Here is an 8,120-nt window from a genome sequence, read left to right on the forward strand (position 1 = left end):
GCTGGTCTTCACTGACATGTGGCTACTCCAGACTTTTCCCAGGGCATTATGGATTATGGCTGAACCCACCAGGACAGGACTGGCCTGGATTAGGTCCTGAGCAGCACACTGACCAACTTTGAATTCTGAAACTTGCCAGTGTTTCCAGTCCTGAGGTCCTCATGTGCCATGGCCTCACAGCTTATCATCTGGCCTCTCTTCATCCCTCTACTAGCATACCACTGGGCCATATGGACAACTCCAGATCACCCACATGGCACTCGCAGACCAAGGGGAAGTGTGGAGTTGCTACTGCCCACCATACCGTCTCCCAGAGCTCTCTTACAGCTTCTCTGTCAGCTTGGCTGTTTGGCATATCAGGGGACAGCTCCTCCAAGAGGCCAGTGCCCTCCCTGGTCTGTGTTGGGGGAAGTAGCCACCAGTGCCCTCCAAGCCTGTGTCTTCATCACCAACCAGGATTTGACCTGTGAGGAGGGGGACTGCAACACTTGCTTCTGAACTCTCGTCTTGCCTTTTCCTTCTCAACAGCATCAGAAGGCCCTTTTCACTTCCTGCTGCATGGGATCTTGTCCTTGATCTTACGCCATGTCATCTTCACCCTGTGGTTTATAGAAATCTATCCTCTCATCTCCAAATTGTGTTCTTGATCTGCAGAAGAAAGATTTCTGAAATTAGGAAATTTTCTCCAACGAAGCCAGATATTAAGATGTGTCTCACCATGGACTCAAGAAAACAGAATTCCAATCTCAGGACTGAGCAATGGTGGCCTGAGTGACAGAGGCCATTGATGGAGATCTACTAGCTGGGGATCTGCATGCTAACGAAGAATCCAAAATTATTAGCAACCAAGTTCACTTGGGGGATGGGGGGTTGGGGCTGTAGCTCAGTAGCAGGGCACTTGCCTAGCATGTTGAGGCACTGGGTTTGATCCCTAGAACCACATTAAAAAAATAAATAAAGGCATTCTGTCCATCCATAACTACAAAAAATTTTTTTGATGCATTGTTTTTTAAAAATATTTTTTAGGGCTGGGGATGTGGCTCAAGCGGTGGCGCGCTCGCCTGGCATGCGTGCGGCCCGGGTTCGATCCTCAGCACCACATACAAACAAAGATGTTGTGTCCACCGAAATCTAAAGAATAAATATTAAAAAAAAATATATTTTTTAGTTGTAGATGGATGCAACACCTTTACTTATTTATTTTTATGTGGTGCTGAGGATCGAACCCAGTGCCTCACCCATGCTAGTCGAGTGCTCTACAACTGAGCCCCAGCCCTAGCCCGGCATTGGTTTTTTAATCTCAGGAAATGTTCTCCTTTGTACCTGTTTTGGAAGATGTGTACGTTTGGGGTTGCAGGACAGTTTGGCATCTCACCAGGACTATGTAGCAAGGGTGGGGTGAAGAGGGGGTGCTGAAAACCAAAGGAAGGGGGAGGGGAGAAAGAGGAAGAGTAAAGGTCTCCCATGGCTTAGGGAGTCTCTTGCTGCTATGGACACCACATCTGTACCTCCAGCCCCTGTCATCTGCTTCTGCCTTGTGGATATAATCTGTGGTGCTGGTAATCTGTTGCTTTTTCTTGTACCCTGTTCTTCCTGCCCTAGGATGTTTAGCATTGTGGCATCTCACTGGTGACAGTAGGTCTCAAAGCCCAGTATAGGTTCTAAAGAAGCCTGACTCAAGTGAGTAGGAGCTGGGGTGAGTTAAGCCATTTCTGAACTCTGTAGCCTTCCCCTTGCAGATGGCCGATACTCTATGTATGTCAACTTCCAATTTCCCCAACATCCTCTCACTTTCACTTACCCTGATAGTGTTATTCTAACTTCCCAAAAAGAGAGCTAGAGTTTTTCATTTGTAAAAAATAGAATCAACTAAAATTGTGAATTGCTTTGTATTTTACAAAACTAATTTGTGCGTGTGCCTGCGTGGATCCTCAGAACACTGGAGTTAGGTGCGCCTCCCTCAGTGTGGCAAGCTGACTGTGGAGCCCGGAGCAGCAGGGTCTGTCTAAGTGCCTGGTCTTCCTAAAGGACGTTACCTTCAGAAAAGAAGCGCAGCCAGGATGTGCATTGTTTGGGAGAGGAGAACACCAGCTGTCTTTGAAGGAATAAAGCTGAAGTTAAAGGCGTAGAGACCCAAGGCCTTGAACTAAGGGGATGGATGCTGGAACTGTGGTTTCAAGAATCTTGCTTCTGTTACCTGCAGGGTGGCAGAAGGAACGGCAGCCCAGGACTCCAGGGATGGGGCTTCCCTTTCTTTCCTCCAGAGTTGCCATTTCTTGTGGGACCCTGGGCCACACACTATACTGACTCTCAGTTTATCCATTTGCAAAATGGAAATAGCTGTCCCACTTTGACAATTTAGATGAATTGCTTTGAGGGGGTCCTTACAAAGTGGCCTACATGATGCTGCCTCAGGGACTTTAAAAGTGTGAGCACAAGGAACCCCTTAAGCTGGATCTCTGCACTTAGGGTCGGGGGACACTCCAGCAAGTGTTCTGTTCTTTCCTTCCTTTTATCCTTTACCTCTTATTTTTATCTTTACTTTTGTCGTTGGAAGGTGATAAGTGGTGCTGGAATATTTAAAATAGATATAAAAAGTCCTGTGTGCCTCTCTCTGTAAGCAGCCTGAGGTGATCTGTGAAAATGGTCCGCTACTCTCTTGACCCAGAAAACCCTACAAAATCATGCAAATCAAGCGGTTCAAATCTTCGTGTTCACTTTTAAGAACACCCATGAAACTGCTCAGGCCATCAAGAGTATGCATATCCGAAAAGCCACCAAGTACCTGAAAGATGTCACTTTAAAGAAGTAGTAGATGCTATTCCGGCATTACAATGGTGGAGTTGGGAGGTGTGCCCAGGCCAAACAGTGGGCTGGACACAGGGCCGGTGGCCCAAAAAAAGTGCTGAATTATTGCTGCACATGCTTAAAAATGCAGAGAGTAATGCTGAACTTAAGGGTTTAAACATAGATTCTTTGGTCATTGAACACATCCAGGTGAACAAAGCACCCAAGATGGGCCGCCGTACTTACAGAGCTCATGGTCGGATTAGCCCATACATGAGTTTGTTCCTAAACCAGAAGAGGAGGTTGCACGGAAGAAAAAGATATCCCAGAAGATGCTAAAGAAACAAAAACTTATGGCACGGGAATAAATTCAGCAAAAAATAAATGCAAATAAAAGACAAAAAAATCCTGTGTGCTCCCTGCATCTCACCATCTTACTCTGCAGAGAGAGCGAGCACTATCTGTGGTTAGTACACCTTCCAGGCTTTGGAAACCCAAAGCCCGTTCATATTTTGGTATATTCACATTCTCACATTCACATGCACTCATTCATATAATTTTGTAAAATGCTTCCACACTGCACCTTGCTTTTCCTCCTTAATAAATGCACCCTGCAGACCTCTTTACATCAGAACTTGTCTATGTCTCCATATTGAATGAATTACCTACTGATGTCACTCATTTTTGAAACTAAAATATTACCAATGGTGCATTAAAAGACTTCTCGAAGAAGTTTATATATTGTAAATGTATTTTGAAGTGAAGTTGCTGTGGCCCAAGTTTTAATATCTGATGGAAATGCCACACTACTGACCCCACCCCACCAGGGCTGTTGGGGGCTGTACACCTCCAGTGCTCACAGCTGGAGGAAATTTTGCCCCCAGGGAGTATTTGTGAATATCTGGAGACAGTTTGGTTGTCATCTACCTGGGGGATGGCAGTGGAGGTGCTGCTGGCATCTAGAGGACGGAGGCCAGGACACTGCTCAGCCTGATGCACAGGACAGCCCCACAGCGGGGACTTACGTCAAAGGGCCAAGGCTGAGAAGTTCCGGCCTAAACCCTTGTTGCATATTGCTATTAATTTTAATCTTGCCACTCTGGTAATTTGGAAAATGATGCATAATTTAATTTTGTGCCTCTTTAGGATAATGGAATCATTTTTATTTGCTTATTATTTGAATTGGCTACAATGAGCATGTATTCTTTTTGTATTTAATTTTTCCCTGGTGCAGGGCCTCATGCATGCTTGGCAAGTGCTCAGCCACTGAGTTACACCCCAGCCTTTTGTTGTTGTTGTAATTTTAGACAAGGTTTTGATAAATTGCCAAGGATGGCCTCAAACTTGTAATCCTCCTGCCTAAGCCTCCCAAGTAGCTGGGATCCAGGCATGCACCGTTGCACTTGGCTTCTTTCTGTAATTCTTTGAAAAGCCATTAAAGATTTTCTTTTAAGAATCTGCATCTCTTTGACTCTTAGCATGCAATCTGTTCTTAAGATTTAATCATGTTAGTGCCTGTCTGTTTTCCCTGGTGAGGTTTAGAAAGAAGTCCTCAGTGTTGGCCTTGAGACCCCAACAAATCTTCAGGTTCAAGTCTCCTTCTGACCTTCAGAGTTTCTCTATTGCTTTTTTAAAGCACCTTCTCCTAGTGTGCACCCAGACCCAGAAGCCATCTCCCAGCCTTATCTTAGTCCAGAGAAATTCCTCACCATAGACCAGAGCTCCAAAGCAGAATGTCTCCTGCAGCTGACCTAGGGGCCTCACAACACCCACTATGGATTCATCTTCCCAGATACCAGAAAGAAAAAAAAAAAATCCTCACGCTCATTTCTCAGCTTTGAAACCAGAGATCCATTCATGCAGTGAGCTTCCAGGACTGTCACAGCTGAGCCAAGCCCCTGTTGCCTGTGTGGAGCCTGGAGCTGCTGGCACAGGCCCTGATGGAGCTTGGACATGTTTGCATTTCCTCATCTCCATTAGGTCCCATCAGTGTGGAAATGGAGAGAAGCCCAGTGTCACTCCTGCCCAGCATGGCAGGGACTCTTGGAGCAGCGCCCAAATCTCAGAGCAAGTCAGAGCCTGCCTGGAGGAAGTGTCCTGGGAGGACTTGTGGGTGTGATCTGGATATTCCCAAGAAAATGTCCACATGTAGAAATGACACAGACTTGCCTGCAGCCTTTGTAAATGGCATGAAGCAGAATCACCCAACTGCAGATTTTCAACACTTGCCTTGTGGGCAGAGAGCTCCTGGCCCTGGTGCAGGAGATAGGACTTCCACCAGCAGCTCTGAGTGTTTGATCTGCAGTCCAGAGGGCTTTCCCAGCAGAGCCGGGTCAGGTGGCTCTCCCCACTCTCTCTCTCCACACCAATCAGGCCAGTGGAATGGAGCTGTGAGGCCAGGGAGTCTGAGGCCCCCAGCATTGCTGACTTAGTGAGAGAGCAAGCAGCAAGTAACTCCTGGGGGCTGGGGATGTGAGGGAAAGGGCCTGAGTTCTGGTCCTGTCCTGCTGCCCACCCCAGGCCATCAGACCCTTCTTGGGCCTCACTAACTGGTCGTTGGAAGCATTTGCTATTTTTCAATCTGCTTTTTCTTCTCAAAATAGTGCCAATTAGATAAAGCTGGCTACACAAATTAGTGATTTAAAGTAGAATTTGAAATCAACCCAGTTCCTGTTTGTTAGTTTTTCTTGCCTGTCAGTAATAAATCCTCAGAACTTCAGGGAGGGGGAGAAGATACAGCTAAGCAAGAGGCAGTTCTTAAAGAACACCCATAATCCCACCCAAACAGACACCGTGCCGCTGGCATGTTGGATGGATCCTTCCAGAAAGGTAGTCAACCTAGATCGGTGGATGGGATTTGGGGGAAGAGAATCCCTAACCCACTAAAACTAGGGGCTTGAGTTGGAGTTTCCACTTCTCATTCGGTGTGCACAGAGTTTCCTGACTCTCCTCCAACCAATCAGCACTGTCTCAGGGATTTCCTAGGCTTACATATTAAATAGTTTTAATGGTTCTTACCATAAGGTGACTTTGCACTTGAGCCCTTTTCTTTCTGTCTTTGTTTCTCTCTCTCTCAACAGGGGATTGAGCCCCAGGAGGCTTTACCCCTGAGCTACATCACTAGTTCTTTTTTATTGAGACAGGGCCTCACTCTGCTGACAAGGCTGGCCTCAAACTTGCAATCTTCCTATCCCAGCCTCCAAGGTCACTGGGATTACAGTCATGTGCCATCACACCCAGCTATAGGGTTTTTTCTTAATACTTTTTGACAACTTCTGCTCCATTGCTTAGCTAAGCTTGACTTAACAACCTGCCTTTCAGGCCATTAGGATATTTTAGTCATTTTGCTGCTATAAGGACAGTAATGCAGATACAAAAATATGGATGGAAAATAATATAACAATAAAACAAGAAGAAAAACACAGAAAATGTGAACCCCTGAACAACAATAACAAAAAACTTTAAAAGGATGTCAAATTACCCTGCAGAGCACAAGAATTACCAACCAGCAAGAGATGAACAAGATACCAATACTCATTTTCAACCAATTACATTTAAATCAACAAATATGTACCTGGCAGCTGCTGTTATATGCCATACCCCACGCCAGATGCTGTAGACTCAAGAGGTGGCCCAGTTACAACCTTACAAATGAGGAGAGACCAGCCCAGAGATGATTTCCTACACCAGTACAGCCCAGCATTACCTCACTCTCCATGCTGTTCTTGCTGGCAACCGGCCTCCCTGCCTTTGGCGAGGCTGTGTGCTTCAGCCTTGGGTGGAGGCCTGTCCCAGGTTCCAGCCAGCCCAGAGGGTAGCCCTGACTGAAGGCCATTCAACTTCTGCTTGTTCTCTTCTGGGAACAGAAGTCCACTGCTCTCTGACGTGGCCCTACCTGCTTCTTTGAAACTTCTCCTTATCCTTCCCACTGGCTTCCTCTGATTGGTCCAGAACCTCAAAACAAGACTGTCATTTTCTCCAGGCTGCAGACTGAAAGTCCTTTAGATTTGTAGGCAAAGCAGTCAGTCTCTGGGGTCTGCTCCTCCAATCTGTGATATCCTTCCCAGGCAGGAAGGACCTGGGAGCCCGTTAAACCCAGCACATGTCCAGATATTCCGGTGGAGAAGCCATGAGCAGATGGCCACAACATGGGGGCAGCAAGGCCCAGATCTTTGAGGACAGCCGCTAGATAAGGCTCTTCAAAAGAAGACAAAGATTAACATTATAAATGAAAAAAAAAAAAACCTTCAGCTTGAAGAGGAGGGTGGAATAGAAGAGAAGTGGGCCAGGCCTGATGGGGGACCTAATCTGCATTCATTCCAAAAGAATCCTGTGTGCTTTAGAGCAGAGCTTCTCACACTTAGAGTGCGTGCTGACCTCCTGGGAGTCTGGCTAACCTATGGGGTTTGAGCCAGCAGGCTGGGGAATGGTTGGAGCCTGCGCCTAAACAATGGTTTCTGCAGGGTGAATTCCTCAGAAGCCAAATACCTTAGCACATTTGAAAGACATTTGTTATATTCTGCTAAATTTTGCTCTTAAAAGTCTAGGCAAATCCACATGCTCTTATCTGAAATTAATTTTGAAATTCAGATTTATGTTATCTTGGAATTTTAATACAGGGCTATATTGTATGTAATGTGGCATTCCCAGTGAGGGCCAAGGCAGCACCTCACAATCAAACACATTCATGTTCTTAAGGGAAATTGGGAAACAAAGACAAAAAAGCCTCATGTCAGTTCAGGTCCACTGTTTATGTCAAATGAGCGTGTCTCAAATTTATAGCAGAGGTAGAGACTTTGGTTTTGAAACTTGTTGGATTTTAGAATTGAAGGTGGGGAACAATTGGCTCTTATGAAGTCCACAGTGGGCCAAGGCTTTAGGGTCACTTAAGGTAGCAATTCAATGATTTCCTCCAGAGCCCACTTTCTTCCATCCCAATACCCTGTCATTCATGGTCAGCTGACTCCCTCAAGGATGGCTGCAGGAGCAGTTGAGGCTACAAGCTTCCTCCCTGATACCTAGCAAGAGAATACTCCCCCGTAAGCATTGTAGAAAACCTGAACTTTGCTCTAACAGGACTCCCCTAGGCCAACAGGAGAATGTTCCAGGCTGACTGACTCAGGTATTAGACCAATCACTGGAGCAAGGAAGGGTGGGATCACCCTGATTGGCAGGCATAGGAAAATCCCTGACCCACTAGGGGCGACACCATGGGGAGTAGAGGTGGGAGGTGGGGGCAGGATGGTGTTGGGGGTAACCACAGTGTCCACACTGTGGATTTGGTTATGAATTGCCTGTTTACATCCTTTGTCTTTTCAAAAAAAAATGACTAC

The 8,120-nt window shown here is 46.2% G+C and overlaps 1 pseudogene; it reads left to right on the top strand.

The window, feature by feature from the left end:
* The first annotated feature begins 1,444 nt into the window (after positions 1 to 1,444).
* Positions 1,445 to 4,635, top strand: LOC124085651 (large ribosomal subunit protein uL22-like; annotated as a pseudogene).
* Positions 4,636 to 8,120: the final 3,485 nt, after the last annotated feature.

Source organism: Marmota monax, unplaced genomic scaffold (genome assembly GCF_021218885.2).
Source record: "Marmota monax isolate L192 unplaced genomic scaffold, Marmota_monax_Labrador192_F-V1.1 WCK01_AAM20220418_F8-fsc00014, whole genome shotgun sequence".
Taxonomy (NCBI): Eukaryota; Metazoa; Chordata; class Mammalia; order Rodentia; family Sciuridae; genus Marmota; species Marmota monax.